The 22,883-nt window shown below is 35.4% G+C and overlaps 1 protein-coding gene across 1 annotated transcript in view; it reads left to right on the top strand.

Annotated features, from left to right (window-relative positions):
• hppy (MAP4K3-like protein hppy) overlaps positions 1 to 22,883 on the top strand; it is a 452,362-nt gene that overhangs the window by 261,133 nt on the left and 168,346 nt on the right. The window lies entirely within an intron of this gene.

Here is a 22,883-nt window from a genome sequence, read left to right as displayed (position 1 = left end):
AATTAAAAATTAATTCACAAAATAAAATGAACTTTTCATACATATTATTATTATTATGGGCAACTCCAGGGAGTCGACAGACTCATCGAGGGAGACCCTAACATCATGTCAAGAACAACTATTCGACATTCACACAGTATCTATCATACCTTGCCTGGAACTCATTCACAGTCATGGAACCCACAACAGACTCTAGCAGCTTATTCCACTCATTCACCACTCTCCAAGTAAAAAACCTAGCTCTAACACCCTTGCTAACCACACTCTTACCAAGCTTCCATGGATGGACCCTAGTCCTCCCACCACCAGTCCTATTCTCAAAAATATCTTCTGAATTAATCTTATAGAAACCCTTCAGTAATTTGAATGTCTCAATCATATCACATCTTTTCCGCCTATCAAACAATTTCTGCAACCCACAAATCTTCAACCTGTTCTCATAAGGTTCATTCCATAGGCCTGCTATCATCTTGGTCACTCGTCTCTGGATCCTCTCCACCTCCTCCCCATCAAGAAGAAACCCTGGTTCACATATCTGGGCACAGTAGTCTAGATGGGGTCTTATCAAGGATCGATACAGAGGAACAATAACTTGTTTGTCTCTGCTTGTTAAAGTATTTTTCAGCAACCAAGTGATTTGATGAGCTGATTTAGCCACTTTTGCAATGTGCCAACTAAACTTTAACTCCCTATCCATCAACACTCCCAAATCCCTGGTCTCATCAATCTCCTGGAGTACGGTTCCACCAATGTGATATACTGCTGCTAATCTTTTCACCCCAAAATGCATAACCTTACACTTTGCCACATTAAATTGACATCCATTCTCCTTAGCCCAGTCCTCCAAACTATCCAAATCATCTTGCAAAATTTTGACATCCTGTGCACTCACTATTGCTCTACCCAACTTTGCATCATCAGCAAACAAGTGAACACTTCCTCTCAGATCCTTTCCTATTCCATTAATGAACAAATTGAAAAGTAGTGGTCCAAGAACAGAACCCTGCAGCACACCACTAGTCACAGGCCGTCTTTCAGACTCCCCTCCTGAATAAACCACTCTCTGATATCTCTCCATCAACCACCCTCCTATCCATCTCACCAACCCTATATCCATTCCCATATGCTGTAGTTTACTGATTAGAATTCCATGTGGTATCCTGTCAAAGGCCTTAGCAAGGTCCAGTAGAATCACTGTAAACCCATTACCCTTATCCAGTTCAGCCATCACTGTGTTATAAAACATGAACAAGTTACTGAGGCATGATCTACCCTTCACAAAGCCATGCTGTCCCCCTTACAGTATCCCATTTTCATCTATCCAATCCTGTATTTTTCTCTTGACTATTTTCCCCAAGACCTTGACAACGATTCCTGATATGCTGATTGGTCGGTAATTTACAACAGCAGTCTTGGAACTATTTTCCCCTCTTTCCACCTCCTCGGGACTAACCCAGACCCGAGACTCAAATTAAACAAAATGGTCAAGGCCACTGACAATTCTGGATGATATACTCTTGCAAAGTGCTCGCTCATTAATTCAACTATATCAACCGATTCAGTTACCTCCCTACCATCGGCATCTTTAAAATCATTCTGCCATATACATTTTTTCTTTTACTTGCAACATATCGAAAAAACTGTTTGGGATTCTCTTTAGCCTGCATGGCTAATGTTCTTTTATAATCCGTTTTTGCTTTTCTTACCACACTCGTTACCCTTCTGGCCTGTGCTTTATACCGTTCATGAGCTTGCTGGTCACCTCTCTCCTTACATTCCCTCCATAGTTGTTTCTTTTTTTGCAGCTCAAGCTTAATAGTGTTATTCATACATTTAACCCCAATTCGATTTATTATTCTGACTCTAGGTATATGCAGTCAGCCATTGCCTCATGCAAACACTTCTTAACTGCCTCTCATGCACTATTAACATATAGCTCTTGCAGTTTTACATGCCATGGCACTGAACCAATCAAATCAGTCACCTCCCAAGTCAAGACCTATGATCACTCTCACCAATTGGTGGCAACGTGGTCATATTTGTTACAGCCAAATCCTTAGATGTAATTACTAGGTCAAGCACTCTCTGACCACTAGTATTTTCCGTTACATGCTGTCGCAGATAGTTATCCCTTAATAACAGCATGAAATCCAATTCCTTCCTCCCATGTGTCCTTCCCTCCTTCCAATCAATGTTACCAAAGTTAAAATCTCCCATAATAATTACCCTCCTTCCACTCATTTCTTCTATTTGCTTATGCATACTATCTCCACCATCTATTCAATCACCTGGTCTATAGCAGCACCCAACTGTATATTTTGTTCTGCTAGTTTCAATCACACACCAAATAGCCTCAAATGTGCTCTTTTCTCTATCCTGCAATTCAACTTCTATTCTCCTTGGCTGTAGGTCATCAGCTATCATCAACAATACTCCTCCCCCCATTTTATTCTCCCTGTCATTCCTGAACACACTATGGCCAAAAATTCTTCCTTCTTGTTCCTAATACGTCTGGCATTAGTATACATGAATTTCTGAAGCCCATTTGTCCCACCTCTATTTTGATGCCTTATACTAACTATCCCATTCTGATTTGTTGTCTTTCGTACTCGCTCAGGCATATTACACACATTCATACACTCAACTGTCTCCCTAAAGTCTGCATATCTACCCCCCCCCCCCTTAATAACTCTAGTTTCCCTGATTCTGCACATCCACTTCCACTACATTCAACAACACCTTTTCAAGTCTCCGTACACCAAATCCATTCAAATGTAAACCATCCATCTTATATAAATCCTTTCTCCCATCGAACTCACTGCACACATCCATAAATTCCACGCCACTCCTCCTGTATAATTCACGCATAAAGTCAGCAATTATGGCCTCCTTCTATGCTCTTCACTGTCATACCGCGGCAACAGACTCACCATCCTAACTCTCTCACTCTTCTCTTTTGCTACCTCAAGTAATTCCTTCAAATCTTCTCTCATAACCATTTTGTCTCTTTTCAAATCATTTGTACCTGCTGCTACTATCAATTCTTTTGCATTCTAATTGACTCGCTTACATCCTTAACGTTCGCACCAGGTTGGTACGATTTTGTTAAGCTCTCAACTATGACACCTCTTACTAAAGAATCTTCGTACAACACTCGCTCTTTCATTTTGTTTACGCTCACTATCATACTCTTATTTTTCCTATCATAATTTTGCCGTTTATTAGTCGGCACACTCGGTAAACATTTTTGTCAGCACTCCAGCTGCTGATTTGTCCTTTGTATCGCTCTGCATAACTGTGCGATCTCACTCGTTGCATCAGTCTCGACATTTTTTTTTATCATCGGTATAATAATATACCGATGATAAAAAAAAAAGTTTTATAGCATTAAACAATTTCTAAAGTCTTCTCATATTAAGGTTTTCTTCTGTTTGGGGGTTGTTCGGGTTGCTATATGAGCTGAAGATGCATTTTCCAGCTTTTTGGAATTATTAATCCATCATTCTTGTTTAGATTTGAATGATATTTCAACATTTAACAGACTTCTTTGAATTTTCTTTCAGAGTGGGTTTTGGTGTGGTGTGAGGACTTGGTGCCTTTCCAGTTAATTCTGTGACATGTTCGAAGTGCGTGATCTGATAGGCCTATTTTACCATAGTGGAGGAATTTGAGATGGAGGAGTTAAAATAAGCCTGTCAGACCATGCACTTTAAGCTTCTTTGTCCACCATTATCCCCAAGTCCCTAGTCTCATCCATTTCCTACAATCCAATACCACCAATATGATATGCCAGGGGTGGCTACAACGAGCCACATGCGGCTCGCATCCACGCGTCACGCGGCTTTTCACGATCTACTAGGAAAAAATAAACAAAAAGAGAAGAGGAGACAACAAAAAAAGATGAACCAAAAAAAAAAAAAAACAGAGAAGAGAGAGTGAGAGAAAAAAACAGGGTTAATAAAATTATTGCAATAAAATGGTTTAATTCAAAACACATTAAATAAAGTTTACTTTGAACAATCAGAATGATTTTAAAGTTGAAACACAATAATTTTAGTTACTTATTTACTAGTAGAGGCCTTGTATCCATTTTCTTAGTAAGCTCCTTAAAATTAGGTGTGTAATTAGTCAAAGCATTTCTTACAAGCTTGTTACAACCTCACCATCCGCACACTCACTTACTCCTGTACCTTCACATTGGTTAAAGGTTGCTGGTCTTTTAAGTCTTACCGGAATTATTTTTGCTCCAAAAGGATGCACAGTTGGCCATCCCTGTGATACACCATATACAACCTTTTCAACCTAAAGTGCATAACTTTACATTTTGAGATATTAAATTGACAATCATTATCCTTTGCTTACAATGTCAATACAGGGGGTCCTCAACATGCGGTGTTTCGACTTTACAGCGGTAATCCCATAAATAATTTGAAAAATAAATTTCGATTTGAAGCAGCACGACGTCAAATTCAAACATCGCAGGCGAACTTGTTTGTGAGCGCGTGGCAGAAGAATATGCCATTACACGGTGTTTGTTTAGGAGAGGTGGCATCGCTTGAGTACCGCGTGCTTTGTTTACCTCTGCTCTCTCACTTTTGTGTTTGTGTTTTTTTTATGACTTTTTACCCATGAATATGGCTCCCAAATGTAAGGCAGACTCTTCTGATGGCAGTGTGTCGAAGAAAAGGAAAGCCATTATATTAGAAGTGAAATTAGACATTATTAAAAGGGAGAAACGTCAATGAACATCGGCCGCATGTTGAACTTAAGTCGTACCACAGTGACTGTTATCAAAGATAAAGTTCGCATCCTTGAACACGTGAAAGGATTGGCGCCCATAAAATCAACTGTGATTACGAAAAAAACGTAGTAGGGCTCATGATTGAGATGGAAAGGCTTGTTCTTTGGCTAGAAGACCAGCATCAACGCCGTATCCCAATTAGCCTCATGTTAATTCAAGAAAAGGGGATTTTAGGGTGTTTTAGGTTAGGTAAGTAACTTAAGCTATGGTGATTCCAACTTCTATCGAAAATCGCCTTACGTCGGTCCGTAGGAACGGATTTCCAACGTAACTCGAGGACCCCTATATATTTAAATCATCCTGCAGGATATTTACATTACCTTTATCAACTATTACTCTCTCCAGTTTTGCACCATCAGCAAACAACTGAATCATCATCGTCATCATCATGTAGCTTCCGCAGTGAGAGGGTACAGCACCATGTCCTTCCAGTTCTCTCTGTTGGTGGCTTTCCTTTTTGTTTCTGCATAGCCATGTGATCCTGTCTATGATCTTATATCTTCAAGCCATGTCCTTCGTTTTTTGCCTCTTGATCCTTTTTCCATAATTTTTCTATCTAAAACTGTTAGTATCCTCTGTCCTGCTGAACTTCTCAGTACAAAAAAAAAAAAAAATCCCCTCTTAAATCTTTCCTTATGTCATTGATATATAGAAATTAAAGAGTATTGGCCCTAATACTGAACTCTAAGTACCTCAGGGTTCAGTACTAGGGGAAAACATACCTGTATGTTTTCTGCTAGTCACCAGTTTGTCAGTCAGCCATCCCTCTATCCATGCTGCTAGCCTCATATCCATTCCCATCCTCTCCAGTTTTTGTAATAGTTTTCCATGTGGTGTTCTGTCAGATTCCTTGACAAAGTCGAGCAGTATCATGGTATCTTTTATCCAGTCTGCTGTCAGATTCCCTCTATTATAAAATGTGAATAAGTTACTAAGACAGGACCTAACTTTTACAAAGCCATGCTACCTGCTATAGAGTATTGCATCCCTATCCACCCACTGTTGTATTTTATCTTTTACCAACTTTTCCAGTACTTTAACAACCACTCATGATATATTAATTGATCTGTAGTTTGCAACTTTTGTCTTGAGCCACCTTTATGCAATGGTACTATCTCATCCTCTTTCCATTCCCTTGGAACCCTGCTAGAGATGAGACTTAGATTGAACAACTTCGTCAGAGGCAATGCCACTTCTCTTGCATATTCATGTAGTACATGGGCTGGTATGCCATCCAGTCCCACTGCTGTGTTCACATTCATAATTTTTAATATGCTGAACACCTCCTGTTCATCCACCTCAATGTTGATATGCTTGTCTGTAACAACTTAACATTGGCAACTGTAAAATAAATCACCACCTGGATGATACACCTTTGCAAAATGATCACTCAGCAACTCAACTATTTCTTTTGGTTCAGTCACCTTCCTGCCATGGCATTGTTTAAAGTCATTCTACCATAATCATTTTTCCTCTTACTTGCTACATAAGGGAAAAAAAACTTTGGGGTTTACTTTTGCTAATTTTCTCTCATAGTCTCATTTGGCCTTCCTTACCATACTAATCACCTTTTTTGTGCTTGCACTTTGCACTGCTCATGAGTATGCTGATCACTTTTTTTCTTTATATTTCCTCCACAATGTTTTCTTTTTTTGCATCCCTTCATATCCCTACACATCCACTTAATTCCAACTTGGTTTATCCTCCTGATCTTGGGTATGCAGTCTGATACTGCTACCCTCGAGCAATCTCTGACCATTTGCCATGGCACTGTTCCAAGATGACTCCTGAGTCTCTCATAATCACCAGCTTTATAATTGAATATAAACCCCTTCTTAAGAGAAGGGGTTTGTATTTGGCAAGTTCCCAGGACAAGACCACATTGTCACTCTCCCCAGTTGGAGGCAGAGTTTATTTCTTGGTTAAGAATACATCTTCTGATGCTATTATCAGATCCAACACCCTCAAATGTTGTTTCGTGTAATTATCCCTTAGCATTTGTATAAATACTACTTCCATCTTTCTGTGTCCCCTCCCCCCCCCCCCTTTCCTCCCTCCAATTCCATTATTCTAACCCTGTAACTATATCATTTTCAGTCAACCAGATCTCAGTGATGCCTATAATTTTTGGCCAAGTTGATCTTCCAGTGCCCAAAACTCCTCACCCTTATTCCTGATACTTCTTGCATTCATGTACATACATTTCGATATCCCTTTGTACTGATAGTTACCCTTGTGTAATGTCATTACCGACCCATTTAAATTGGAGACGTGAAATCCCATTTGGCATTGCATAATCATTACTGTACCCATGCTCATTTATCACAGGGGTGGCCAGACACATGTTAGATTTCATGCTCCATAATACCTATAGTTTCCCTGGTTTTTCTCTACCACACTCTAAACAACACTTTCTCCAAACATCTGACTCCAAAAATATTCAAATGCAGTCCATCAGGCATATACAAGTCCTTTTGTCTATCAAACTCACTCCATACATCAATAAACTGCACACCATTCCTCATGCACAACCTTCTCATTGGCAATCATAGCGTCTCAGTTCTGTTTTATCATGCTGAGGTAGCAGACTCATAATCTTTACTTTCTTGCTCTTCATTTTTACTTCCACTAACAACTTTTTCGTATCTTGTCTAATTGCATATTTCTCACCTTTCAAATCATTTGTGCCAGTCAATACAGTTACTCATTCGCTCCATTCTTCTGCATACTTACAGCATCACTAGCATCCTTTATCTTTGCACTTGGAAAACATGCTTTCATCACTTTCACTCTAAGTAAACTTCTTATTATCGAATCCACATACAATACTCTCTCTTTTCTCCTAGTCTCTCACACTATTATACTTTTCCCATTCACTCTTTCTTTCATGCTGTCCTTTCTTACCACATGCCAATCATTTCTCCAGTCACCCAAGCTCACAGCTTGTCCTGTGAAGGAGTCCACGTGTGCATGCAATTTCTTTCTGCACTAGTGTCTCATCATCCACATTACATTCAACCACTTCTTTCAAATTTTCAGCCATATTTTGTGCACTATCACTCACTGCTTCCGCTACTACATTCTCCATGATACCTTGACAATCCTGCTTTATATCCTCATTATCAGTCATTCCATTCTTTCATGACTCATTTCTGACAAATATTCTCTCCAATCTCGCTCTCGTACCACAAACCATTCAGTCTCAGCAATGAATACATCAAACACACAATGCATTGCACTAAATCCCACACTTTGATATCAGCCAAGATTGACATCTTGGTTGCCATTTTTCTCGTTCATATCGGTGCCATAACAAAAAATGATTCTGAAAAAATATTGCTTAATAATAAATGACTTAAAACAACATGACTTAACTACACAGTCAAAATAAACAAAATACCACCAAATATATAACAGTTTCACTAATATCTACTAAAAATAATAACTTAGCTAAGCAACACCTGTACTGCAACCACTACTCAAGATAGTTCTAGCACCCTCTCAATTTAAATTCTTGTTCATGTATTTTGAATATATATACATAACTAGAAGCAAATATTGATTTTAAAATATTAATTTCTGAACCTGTGTTGAGTTAAATTGCTGTTAAATCCTCTATGCAATATAAACAACAATAGTCTGTGACAAGATTTGAGTTGTTCATAAATTTAGAATGAAAACTACTTAAAAACCAAGTGTAAAAACTACTTAAAAACAGTATAAATCAGTTTATTATCATAATAAATTTCTGATATGTATCCTCAAGGGAGGCACAGGATATTATGATAGTAATACATAACAAGTTTACATTATTACTAACCTATTATACTATTTTCAGTTTAATAAAATTAAATTAAACTGATCCACCACTTACTGTTTTGGATTAGGTCGTTTTGAATTACAGCCTAAGCAACTAAGACTATATAAGGCCTTTGTTTTAATGTGTGTGTTCTTCTGTGGTATGTGTATGGTATAGGATGAAAATTAAGTTTCATGTGTGAATAACCATGTGAGTTTCTCTGAACAGTGCTTGGAGCATTTTAACAAGAATAAAACTGATTTTGTGTGTCGATTTATTACTATGGATGGCACTTGGATTCACCATTACACACCAGAATCCAAACAGCAGTCAAAACAGTGGACAGAAGCCTGTTGTTCAGCGCCAAAGAAGACAAAGTCGGTTACGAAAAATTTTGTGAGAAAAGACCTAGTTTGCAGAAGAAAAAAATCATCTTTCATCAGGACAATGCACCTGCCCACAAAGGTGTTTTGGAAATGGGAAAATTAAGGGATCTGCACTATGAATTGTTGGAACATCCACCCTATTCCCCAGATTTGGCTCCCTCTGACTTCTATCTCTTCCCAAAACTAAAACTCTTCCTCGCCGGTCAGCGTTTTTCTTTGAATGAAGAGGTGATTGCAGCTGTAGAGGGGTATTTTGCAGATCTTACTGAGAACCACTACAGGGACGGGATAATGGTGCTGGATCATCACTGGAATAAATGTATTAGTCTTAAGGGAGATTATGTTGAAAAATAAAAATAATTTTGAAATTATAAATTAATTTTTTTATTATTAAGCTGAGAACTTTTCAGACCACCCTCGTATGTATATATATAATTTTTTTATTACTACGCAACTTACTACAGTTGTTCCTTTCAACTATAATAGTGTAATATTTAAAAACGTGGGAACTGAATATGGAAAAGTCCAAATGGCAAAACTAGTGAAATTGACTTTATCCTCAGCAATAAGAAAAATATCTTTCAAGACTGCTCTGTTATAAACACCTTCAGCTTTGGAAGTGACCATCGTATGGCTCGATTCAAATAAACTGCCAAAAAGAAGGAAGAAAAATGTTTCAAAGATCAAAGCAAAACATAGATGTACACAAACTCAACATTAAAAAAAGATATATTCCAACATGAACTAAACAACAATAGATTTAAAAATCCTATTATAGATGACAATGCTGATCCATCAAAAAATAATGACATTATTACCCAAAACCTTTTACAATTTGAACTTGAAATAGCTTGTACCACAGAACAGAAACAAGACAAAATTTCTGAAGAAACAAAACAGCTGATGAAGAAACGAAGAAATGTGAAACACTCAAATAACTTACAGAATAAAATTGAATACACTGAATTGTGCAAAACGATCAGAAAATGTATCATAGAAGAATTAAGAAAATTCAATTTAAATTCATACAACAAACAATTGAAAACAACTGTACTCTCAAAAAAAACCAAACAGCAATAAACAGATGGTTGCAGTCAAACTACGAGATGGGACCATAATCAGAGATAGATATGCTGTAGCAAAAAGAATTGAAGCATTTTACTCAGCATAATATCAGGATGATGAATTAAATGAAGAAACAACTACGAAATAGCTGAAGTACCACAGATTCTACCAGAAGAAGTTATGTGGAGCATTCAAAGTTTGCAAAATAGAAAAGCTACAGATGAGGATGGAGTTTTTAGATGGAACTTCTAAAAGCAGGCGGAGAAATTATCTACAAACTCTTAGCAAAACTATTTACTTTATGCCTAAAGAAAAATGATGTAAAAAGAACATGGAAGAAGGCTACCCTAATTCAGCTACATAAAAAAGGTGAAGTAGAACACTTGGCAAACTACTGCCCCATCAGTCTACTATCAGTGGCTTACAAAATTTTTACAAAAGTCTTAACTCATAGGCTTTGTACAACTCTGGACCTAATACAACCAAAAGAACAGTTGGACTTTCGAAGTGGCTTTAGTACAAAGGACCATATTCAAATTGTACAACAGATTATTGAACAGAGTAATGAATATCAGTTACCATTATGTCTTGGTTTTATTGATTATGAGAAAGTCTTTGATTCAGTAAAAACTTGTGCAGTACTTTTAAAGCATTACGAAACCAACAAGTGGAAGAGCCATACATCAAGATCATCAAATCATCATACACCAATGCCACAGCAGCAGTTCATTTCAATGGAAACATCTGTACTGTGGAAATACAGAGAAGTATAAGACAGGGTGACACAATATCTCTGAAATTATTCACAGCATGCCTAAAAGAAGTATTTAAACTTCTTGATTGGGAAAGGAAAGGTTTGGAGATAAATGGAAGATATTTAAACCATTAAGCTTTGTAGATGACATAGTTATCTTTACTTCAACTGTGCATGAATTACAGACTCATATCCAAGATCTCCAAATTGCTAGCAAAACAGCTGAACCAAAGATAAACCTAAAGAAGACCCAAGTTATGTTCAATAGCTATGTCCAACCAGAAATAATAAAAATCAATAATGATGAAATTAAACAAGTAGATCATTACATATACTTAGGACAACAGATATCAATGGAACAAAATATCATGGACAAAATTAAAAGATGCACGATGCTTGGGTGGAAAGCATTTTGAAAATTATTCAATATTCAAAAGCCAACTACCATTATGCCTGAAATGTTTTTAACCTGTGTATTCTTCCTGTATTGACATATGACTGTGAAACATGGACTAAATGCAAAGGAAATTCAAAAATGAAGAACAGCACAATTAAGTATGGAAAGAAGTATGCATGGTATTGCGAGACTGGATCACAAAAGGAATACGTGGATAAGAAATCAAACCAAAGACATCATAGGAAGAGTGAAACATTTGAAGTGGCACTGGGCTGGGCATATTGCTTCAAGACAGAATCAGTGATGGACAAAAGAAGTACTGGATTGGATTCCACCAGAGGAAAAACTACCACAACGCTGACCTAAATTACAGTGAATTGATGATATAGATTTGCAGGAGTGACATGGGAAAGGAGAGCCATGGACAGACAGTTTTGGAGCAATCTTGGAAAGGTCTTCATCCAACAATGGATCGACAATGGCTGATTATTTTATTTAGCGTATGATGTACAGGTCTCAGGATATTACATAAAATAGCATAAAAACAATTGTAAAATCATATTCAAAGGGGTACAATAGGTTGACATGATTAAACATCAAAATTAAGAATCAGGAGTCAGAGCTTAATCCTTAAATCTTGGATCCACTCCAGGAATTCTGGGGTCAGTTTAAAAAAGTCCTCTTTAGTACTGGAGAATGAGTAGATAGGGCACTCAAGCACAATGTGATTGATAGTCTGTATCCCGTTTCCGCATTCACAGTTTGGAGTATCGGACCAGTTCCATTTATTCAAGAGATGCTTACATCTTCCGTGTCCTGTTCTGATCCGGTTTAAAGTGGTCCATACATGTCTAGGGAGGTTGAAGCCCTCCAGATGAGATGTTGGATTTGAAATGGGCATTTGAAGATTGGAGGTACGTTGGGGAGAGTATTGAAGCCAATACTCTCCCCATGACTCGATAGGTCTAAGTTCTGGTTGTTCATTTGTATTTCACTCCCCCCAGGCAGGGGTGAAATTCAGTCTTTGTGAGGTATGGAAGGAAATGTCTTGGTGGATAGGCAAGGAACTGTTTCCAATTATTTTTGTCCATAATTTGCTTAAGGCTTGGGTCCTCCAAAGCGAAGGAGGGGCTATATTACTGAGAGTTGGGAGCCAGTAGCCAGGAGTAAATTTTAGAGCTCCAGAGATTATCCTCATAGTTTGATTCAGCTGGACATCTACTAAAGAAGTGTGTGCACTGTTCAGCCACACAGGAGCACAATACTCTGTAGAATAGGCCAAAGACAGTGCGGTAGTACGCATTGTGTTGGCATCAGCACCCCAAGAAGTACCAGCAAGTTTATGCATTATATTATTACGAGTTTTTAATTTTCCAGCAATATTTTCTAGATATTTAAATATGAAACTTCTGTCTAGGGTAACTCCTAGGTATTTTGGATGATTGTTAAATTTCACCTGTTTATTTCTGAAGTAAACTTTTATGATATAGTTGACCTGGATATTATTTAAATGAAAGGATGCTACTTGATGGATGATGATGTATATATATATGTGTCTGTTCTTGCTTCTCATGCTATTAACACCAGTCACAAAGTTCTTTAGAACCCAACAAAACTTCTTCACTCTAGGAAGTTTAAATTCAGTCATCTCATTGTCTGAATCAGAACCAGTCAGACTGTATGCCAATATCCAAGTTCTAGGAAGTGATCACTATTAATTTCATAAGGTTTAATGAATTAATAATTATATAGAGTGTAATATTATATACTTCAGTTGCAACTGAAACATGAGCAAATATACTCATGATTTATGACTCATTATTTTGATTCATCTTTTGAATGTGGTTAATGATCTATCTCCATGATGATGTTCACATAACATTGGATGAAATGTATTGTAAATTCTATTTTTAATTTTTACTACATATGTAAGCCGTAAAATTTACTTTGATATGCTAGTGCACATGTTCCATTAAGACTATTAATTAGAAACTTAAATATTAAATGTAAATTAATATTAATTAAATATATAATGAATACATTAATATAAATGATCGGAACAAGTTTATTAGTATCACTGAAACAGAATTATTAATTACAGGATTAAGTGATTTAATGTACTACATATAGTACAGATAGAAATTAGTAAGGTTTATCAGTATAGTATAAATGAAAACAGGTTTATCAGTCACTGTACTTATAAAGAATGTTGCAATACTACTTTATCAAAGTGACCCGGTTTCTGCTTTGGGAGGGCACTATTTTACCGGGCTGAGATATGTAGTGTTGTGTCACACTATAGCATATATGTTTGGCCCATGAATTTCAAGTGTGCTTTCGTAATTTGGTCCCAGACTACAGGAGGCTTCAGAAAATTGATGTGGTATCTGTATTAGCTATGTTAAAATGAATAGACATTTTTACTTAATCTTAATGGTCTCACACTTTTGTGGAAGATGATTTTATGTATTGTTTAAAAAGACCCCATGTGTTCATCTATAGTAGGCATGTTGCAGGAGACATATGATTTTTAAGTCTCACTGTTAAAAGTAAAGTGGACGTGCATAGGATAACTTGACATCGAGTCACAAACATAACCTACATTGGAATATCACCATTGTCCTGCATTTTATTTATTTATTTTTTATTTATAAGTCTTAGTGGTAGGCGAGTTTTATTGTTCATTGTGACATCACCATTTGCATAGTGGAGACTTGAAGTGGTATAAAATATTATTATTATTACACGGATATCTCCATGGAGTGGGAAGACCCCATGGAGATACCCATGTAATAATCATACCTCTCATAACACTTATCATACTTTTTTTTTTAACTTATTCACTGTTAAGTCACTCAACACTACTTCTGGCAATCCTTTCCACTCATTTACCAATCTCCAAGCAAAAATTATAGTCTGCACACCTTTACTAACTGCATTCTTGCATAACTTCCAAGAGTGACTCATAGTGCTCTCTCTCTCTCTTTCTATCATGTATTGAAAAATTTTTATTGTGTCAATCTCATAGAACCTTTAATGACTTATAAGTTTCTATTGTATCCCCTCTTTTCTGCCTATTAACTAAACTTTGCAACTGACACACTTTCAACCTATCCTCATGAAGAGCATTCTGCAGACCTATCACCAACTTGGTCACTAGTCTCAGAATCCTCTCTCCACCACATCCTGATCCAAGAAACCCAGGTGACCAAATCTGTGCACTGTAGTCAAGATGCAGCTGAATCATAGCCTTATAAAGAGGGATAATCACTTCCTTATCTTTACTTATTAGTGTGTTTCTCAACATCCAACTAATCTTATTAACTTTTGCGTATGCCTCTTGAACTTAAACTCTCTGTCCATCATTACCGACAAGTCTCTAGCCTCATCAGTTTCCTTCAATCCAATTCCATCACCATAATATACAGTATGTAATCTTTTCAACCTGAATTACATGACCTTACATTTTCCAGCATTGAGTTGACAACCATAATGTGCTTTATCCATAGTGCCAGTTTATTTATTTCATCTTGCAGGATATCCACATCATCTTTATGAACTACTGCCCTTCCCAGTTTGTATCATATGCAGATTAAGGAATTGTGGTCTAGTACAAAATCCTGAGGTACTCCACGAGTCAGTCTCATTCTTCTAGGTTCTGTTTCACCATATACACCATTCAATAAACAGTTAATAAATAATATTTATATGCTTTATCGTTAATTTCAGATTGAAAAGTATAATGTTGACTTATGAAAAAAAAATATAAATAATAATACAGCATACAGTAAATGTATATTACACAGTAACTCTAGATGCTTAATAGATAGGGTTGTCACTGTGCATTAATCCAAACAAACTGGAAGAATTACTGTTTTCCATCTCAGTAAGAAAAGTCCCTACTAAATTCAGCGTATAACTGCAAGTTATTTCCTCTATTCTCTGCTTGTTTTCGTGAAACTGTTTGAGGGAACATTCATTCCGTTTTGATCTACTTCTCTTATGATTCTATTAATTAATTGTTATAAGTTCTTTGTTTTATCCATGTACTGAGGATAGAATTTCTTTCTACATATATTTGCTCTACTATTTAAAAAAAAAAAATTCTCCAACACCTTTTATTTTTCAAAATGAGTAGTCAGAGCTTTTCCTCTACTTTTTTTTGAAAACAGTGGGCAGTCAGTCTCCATCTTCAGTTTTCATTGATAGTGAACTCAAGCTGTTAATGAATCAAGACTTTCAGGAGGGAGAGAGAGAGGATTGCTGATAGGTGATTGCTGTCATCTCACAGCCCTAAACCCATATGTTCGTGCTATTTTCTGTAATAGTGGGCATTCTATGGGAGGTTTTTTCCAGGGATTAAAAACCTAGGTTTCCAGGAAATGGCACGACCTACTTGCCCATGCCAAAGATTAACTAATTCAGGAACCAACCAAATAAAAAAACTAGAAAAAGTTTCTCTAATTAGTGTTTAGCATCAGTCTTTCTTCAAGTGATTTAGCACCATGGAAATAAATGTCATTTCCACAAGATTACATAGCACCTTTCCATACCATACACTACCTTTTAATAAAACTTCAAAGCAAAGTTTGCGCATGAATTATATTAACGACTGGGCTACCTGTATATAGAGGCCAGTGACTTCATATTAATTGCCATGTGTCCCATAATGCAAAACACACACCAGCCTTTCAGATGTGTATGAAAAGGCCACTACCCAGAATTTCTACCTTTATTGAGGTCTCATCAGTGGGAGCCAGATATTTTTGTTATTCATACATGGTAAATATATGACTTCTGCTAATCTTTAGAGGTACCCGTGGCATAATTAAAATTAATAACTTAACATGTATAAAACCAACAGTAATAACTTTAATGAATTAAAGGTACAAATATTTCATACTGAAAGTAACAGTATATCATCAGTAGAACAAACAGTTAAAGGAATGGAATACAAAGTGCAGAACAGTCGGTGGATTACCAGTTAAACTTGTTGCTGCAAGCCAGAAAATTAATATTAATAAAATATTATTAAATAATTCTTAAAAACTATTTCATTGACTGTTGCATAAGATAAGAATCTCCCAAACTTTTGGGAGAGAGAGACAGCCATTTCGATTCAAATTCAGCCAATGGTTGAATTCTTCACAACTTTCTTTGAAAGTTGCGAAGCCCTTTTACATCGGTCGAATTTGAATCGAAATGACTGTCTCTCTCTCTCTCTCTCTCTCTCTCTCTCTCTCTACCCCAAAAGTTTGGGAGATTCTTATCTTATGCAACCATTGATTGAAATAGTTTTTAAGAATTATTTAATAATATTTTATTAATATTAATTTTCTGGCACACGGCAACAATTTTAATTGGTAATCCATCGACTGTTCTGCTTGAATAGCTGATTTCTAAGTGCTCACTCTCATATCTATACATTAAAATATGATAGACATCTGTATAAATATAAATTTATTTATTGTATTATCTATTTCCATATCTAATTTGCCATCTTTACTAAAAATTCTTCTAATTAGCTTGAAGTATTTTCTACTTTTTTACTCAAGTTTGCCATTAAGAATGTAATTAATATTTTTAATATTCCAGTATTTTTCACAGTTTTATATTTATGTTCCAAATGTGTTTCATCACTTACTCAGTTTAGTTTGCGAAATTTGAATATTTGTAATTATTTATTATTATTTTTTTTTTTTTTTATAACATTATGGTAAAGAATGAGTTAAACCTGTGGTATTAAATCTTGATAGCATAAATTCATAGCCTTTGGTATCAAGTTTGATGTAGTTTTAAACAGGTTTTGATATTGAGTTTTGTAGGTCATGAATATAAACAGCTTTTGATATAGGTTTTATAATGTAGTTCATACTATTGATGCATAAAGAGTAGAGATAGTGTACAACCTTACCTTATATCTCATTTTACATGAATACAACTTTCTGCATCTTTCGATTCTAACAGCTCACTTCTCACTTAGTACATGCTATATATTGTTCTCAGTAACATCCCATTGACTGTTTGGGTTAACGTAAACACAAATCCTATGTGACCTGAACCCAATTTGTTCATCCTTGAGTTTGACAATTTTTTGCAGCCTCTTTTCACTTGTGCTTTCATAAATCTTACCTGAGACACTTAGTGAGGAAATCCCTCATTTATTCACACATTCATCGTGAAACAGAATTATAGGGACAGTGGATTAAACAAACTATATTTACAGAATTTCACTCGGAGATTTATTATGGTGAGAAACGAAACCTCTGTATGTTTTGATGTAAATAATTAACAGCTTCATCTGGAAGATAAACCTATTAGAGAATATACAAAAAATCTGAACACTGCAAACAAAAGTTGCTTGTCAAATGCATAACATGAATAAAAATGTAAATCAGTTCCACATGTTATTTGACGTGTGATGCATGATCTTTTATTGTTGTCTGGTAGTAAGACTTATACATAGCTGTATAAGAGATATGAAGAGAGACTATTCCATACTTTATTTTTAAGAAATTACAAATAGACTAATATATTAACTAAAATAAATTTAATTAATACTGTCAGTATTTTGGCAAAATTAAATTGCCATCATCATCAGGAACCAACCATCATAGGATACACTGGAAGAAGGCCACTCTTCCCCATCACAGCAAATATAAATATGAAAGACTTTTCCTTGAATCTGCTTCTGTTTTAAGAAACTATCGAAACCTCAACAAATTTGGTCATATGAAACTGTCCCAAATTTGGGAAGCTTTCATCCCCTGTATTTCAGCCCAATAGTTAAGGATGCCCATTTTAGTCCGCTTTGGGGTGGGGTTGGATATTTAGTACTTTAGGCTTACCCTCAGTTGACATGCTTCAACATTATTATTTAGTCTAGTGCATGTGTGCACACATTATGTTCCCTGATGATAGCAATTTGACTTTGCCAAAATATTGGAAGTATTAATTAAATTTATTTTAGTTAATATATTAGTCTATTTTGCAAGTTTGTAAGAAATACAGTTGTTCATTATTGTTGCAAGGTAATCATCTAATTCCCATCAGTGTCCTTGAAGACAATATCCCTCCTAACACCATAAATCTTTTTCAACATTGCCTTCATTTATATTACTTACTTGGAAGAGAAAGTTCTATTTTCAAAAATATGATTTAACGATGGACTCCTCAATATTGTCCCCTCAGGTCACTGATTCATACATGGAAAAATTCAAACTTTGAAAAAGTTCTGTCTTAAGCTACTTTAAAACTACATGGACAGTGTTGAGTGATGATGAATGATGCTTTTGTTCCTCAGAAACATACTCAAAAAAAACCTGAATCCATTTGTTAGTTTCTGTAACAATTATACTCTTAAATTAAGTTTATTCTTGATATTAAGAAGGCTAATAAACTTCCATTTTTAGATGTTTAAAAAAAAAAAAAAAGCAGAGGAATATCTTTAGAAGCCAATGTATGGAAAGATAGCTTCTGTCATCATCATCTAGAAAAGTTAGGAATCATCACAACCTTAAAGAACTGTGCTGAAAGAATAATTAAAGATGAAATTGATCTTCTTTTCCACTAGTTATTTCAAATTGGCTACTCAAATAAATAAATGGTTACCAAATAAATTAATCTTCTTTGAGAATCCAACTAGTGTGATTGCAAAAATAGATTATAAAGGTACCATTTCTTTACCTTACATAGGTAAAGTTTCTAAATATATAGCTCGCTTTCTAAAATAAGTCACTATTAGAGTTACTTTTAAACCTGTTCACACCCTACAGAATTTTCTTCATTTGTCAAATGACAGTTTTCCTTTAAAAAATAAAATAAAATAAACATCTTGGAGCATACAAGATTCCATATACCTGCAGCAAAGCTTACTTATGTCACGGACAGAAGTAGATAGAATAAAAGAGGATGAGAAGCCAGTTTGATATGTTTGTAGTTGCACTGAAAAGGGATTGTGAATATCTGCTACTCTTGTTTTAACAGGACCAGCAGAAAGTGGAGAATTGATGTGAAGTACCTGTAGAACACATGCAGAACTTGAAACATTTGCATCTGTGAGATAGAGTGTTAAGTAAGTTTGTAAGGGAGGAATTATCCATGGGCCAAAGTGCTCTCTGCTAGGCAGTATCAAGAATCTTTAAGGAGATTTTAGGCATACTACCCCAAACATGTGAGCAGTACTCTAAGGATGGCGGATCTGGGATTTGTATAGAGCTAATAGAAGGGAAGGTGGAAAATAATTCTTGAGCAGAAGACAATGCTCTATTTTTTTAGATGCTGAGGAAGCATCTAAAAATAATATTGATAACATTACATACAATAAAGCTACATCAGTTGCTGAACAGAGAAAATATAATTTAATAAGGAAATTCAATTTACTTCAGCAAGAAAAAGAAAAACAACAAAAACATCTAGATAACTCTAAAGTAGTGATTAAGCTATCTTCACGAGTCCTGTCAAAAGCAGAAAAAATTCTTCTAATGAAAAGCTTCAATTTCGCTTTAATGCCTCATCACATTCCGAAAGTAGATATTATTTCACAAATTGAAAAAGGAATCTGCAATTTTCCTAGCGAGACAGCAGACCTCATCCGCATACAAAGTTCTGCATCACTATTAAAATGAAAAATACCACGTAAGAACTTATCAAAACTGGAATCTGCAGCACTTAAAGAATTAAGGCTTGACACTGACATTGTGATAATTAAAGCAGATAAAGGAAATGCAACAGTCATCATGAATACAGAAGATTACACAAGTAATATGAACACTCTCTTAGAGGATTCCACCACCTATTTGCCTATTGCTAGAGATCCCACATGGCGAGCACATAATAAAACTAATGACTTAATCAAAAAGATACCTAACTGGTCTGAAGAACTAAAAAAAAAGAACTCTATCATCCAAACACCCATTAGAATTTATGGTGTGCAAAAAATACATAAAAAAAGATACCCCGTTAAGGCCAATTGTGGATGAAAGAGACTCCCCGACATCAAATCTGGCAAAATATCTGACAAACATGTTAGTTCCACACATAGGAAAAACAGATTCATTCATAAAGAACAGTTTACATTTCATCGAGAAGGTCAAGGATGTTAACAGAACCTTCAGACATTTTAGCAAGCTTGAATATAGTCAGCCTCTTCATTAATGTACCAAGAAATGATACGGTGACTCTTCTTGAAAATCTTTTTCCACCAGACATTGTAGAACTATATAACCACTGCATGAATAATACGTTTTTCACATTCCAGGATAAATTTTGGGAACAACAGGAAGAACTAGCAATGGGCTGCCTCCCTCTCCCTAGCTCAACCTCTTCATTGAAACCTTTGAAACTAATGCTCTAAAAAACTATCAAAAGAAACCTAAGAGATGGCTACGTTATATGGATGGCATTTTTGTCATTTGTCCAGGAATAACAAATGAATTAACTCTTTAAGAATATCTTAACAGAATACACCCAACTATAAAATTCACTTTGGAAATAGAGGAACATAAAAAATTACCTTTCCTGGATATCCTCATAGAAAATAATGAAGAAGGAAAAAAGTTTAATCTTTTCCGTTCACAAAAAGCTGACAACTACAAGAAAATTTCTTAATGCGGCCTCACACCACTACCACCACCCCCTCACAAAAAATAGGTATAATAAAACCTTGAGAGACAGAGCATATAAGATATTCAGCACAAAAAAAAGCGAAATGAGCAATTACACTACTTAACACAGAGCCTTATACTTAATGGATTTGAACCAAAAACAATCAAGAAAATCCTCAACACAGTTCCCACAACCGATGCAGAAAACCAAGATTTCAAGAACGCAATCTCACTACCATACATCAAAAATGAATGTCACAGACAGATTAGCAACATTGCTCCACAAGTACAACTTAAAAGTAGCTTTTCTCCCTTTAGAAAATTATCAAGATTCCTACATCCACCGAAACCTTCACACCATCCCATAAAAAAAAAACCAGGCGTCTATCAAATCTATTCTTCTTGTAATATTTGTTATGTAGGCCAGTCAGGAAGGTCAGGAGAAATCTGAATGGCAGAACTTAAAAAAGAAGAGAACACAAATCAAGCCTAGCTTTCCACACAACTTTCACTGGCCATAAAGTACTTTGGGAAAAAACGATCATATCGTATATTGATAAAAACTGTTTCACAAGAAAATTCAAGGAAGCGGCAAAAATGCTTAGAATTTTTACACAGTACAACAAAAACCAAGGTTTGATATTACACCAAGTGTGGTCGGCATTCATAAAAAATCTAACTTCCTCAATTCTCAGACATAACACACGTGAAGCACAGAACGTGACAATGAATAATAATGTTCCAACAAACATTCAGTAACTAATGTTTCAATTTTTTCAATGTTACAGTTGGAAACATGGACTATGAAATTAATCTTTGTTAGTTGTGTTTAACTTTTTATACACCAATTCCCCCTGATGATGTAAGTCATACGACTTACGAAACTTGTTGGGTTTTCACGTATCTTGTTCGTATTTAATAAGCATATTTTCTCAATACCAGAATCTATCTCTCGAACTACCCACAGAAACCTTCGCATACAGATATTTTTCTGAATTTTCCTGGGATTTTTGTTCAGCTGCTTTTACATGTAACTTAACTTTCTTATGTTTGCTCTATGCATGCTGATTTGCTTGCAAGAAAGTATCAATATTCTTTTTTTTCACCTGAGCTATTTCTGTACCTTTTTCAGTTGACCATACAGACCTAATTTTGCTTTTTTAAATTAGACAGCTTAACCACATGCTTGTCATACTTAGTCAGTAAATGTTTTCTTCAGATTTTTTTTGCTGGAGTCAAATCTGAGGGCTTCTTGAATTTTGTTTTGAACTTTTATACACATTTTTATTTTCAATGTGATATTCATTTTTGTTTTGCTCAAAACTAGATGATGATCACTTCTTATTTCAAATCTCCTATATTTCATATCTTGAACTGAAGTAATTAATTAACATAAGAGGGATTTAATTTATATATTTTATTGGTATAAAATTTTTGTTATAATATTAAGGGCATCTTCACTATAATTTTCAGATTAAATAAGAACAGAAACCAATAGATTCAGCAATGAAATATGCAAACTGTACTTAAGTGATGCAGTGTGTTATGGTCTAATTATAATTAAGCTTCATAAAATAGCTTATTAAAGTTATTTTTATTATTTAAAGAGATTTGAAAAAGAAATAATTCTGGAACTTGCAAAAAACTATTTCTCATAAGAGGGATAATTTAAATCCATAGTTCCATAGTTACTAGATATATGAAGAGCCAAAGGCTCTTCATATATCTAGTAACATGTCATATGTTGCTTCAATTCGGCAACATATGACATGTTTAAGTTAAGGGATATTACATCCCATATCATTTCTTAGCCGAATAAGAAACTCAAAGAGTTTCGTGCCGAATATAGTAGAAACTATATAAATAAAGTTCGGCGATTCCAAGCGTAAGCAAATACCTGGATACTGCAGCAACTGACCCTTAAGGTAGTGCAAGCTGAGGCAACTCATGTCAAAGGTGGAGCAAGCTCCGATCACTATTCTTGATATTTACCCATAATGTGAACTTAGCTCCTAGGAGCTGTATTACTGTTTAACATAATGAGAGAAGGTCACTACCCAGACCAGTTTCAACCTT

Source organism: Typopeltis vanoorti, chromosome 10 (assembly GCF_054136105.1).
Source record: "Typopeltis vanoorti isolate ZY-2024b chromosome 10, IOZ_Tvanoo_1.0, whole genome shotgun sequence".
Taxonomy (NCBI): domain Eukaryota; kingdom Metazoa; phylum Arthropoda; class Arachnida; order Uropygi; family Thelyphonidae; genus Typopeltis; species Typopeltis vanoorti.
This window is presented reverse-complemented; position numbering and strand designations above follow the sequence as displayed.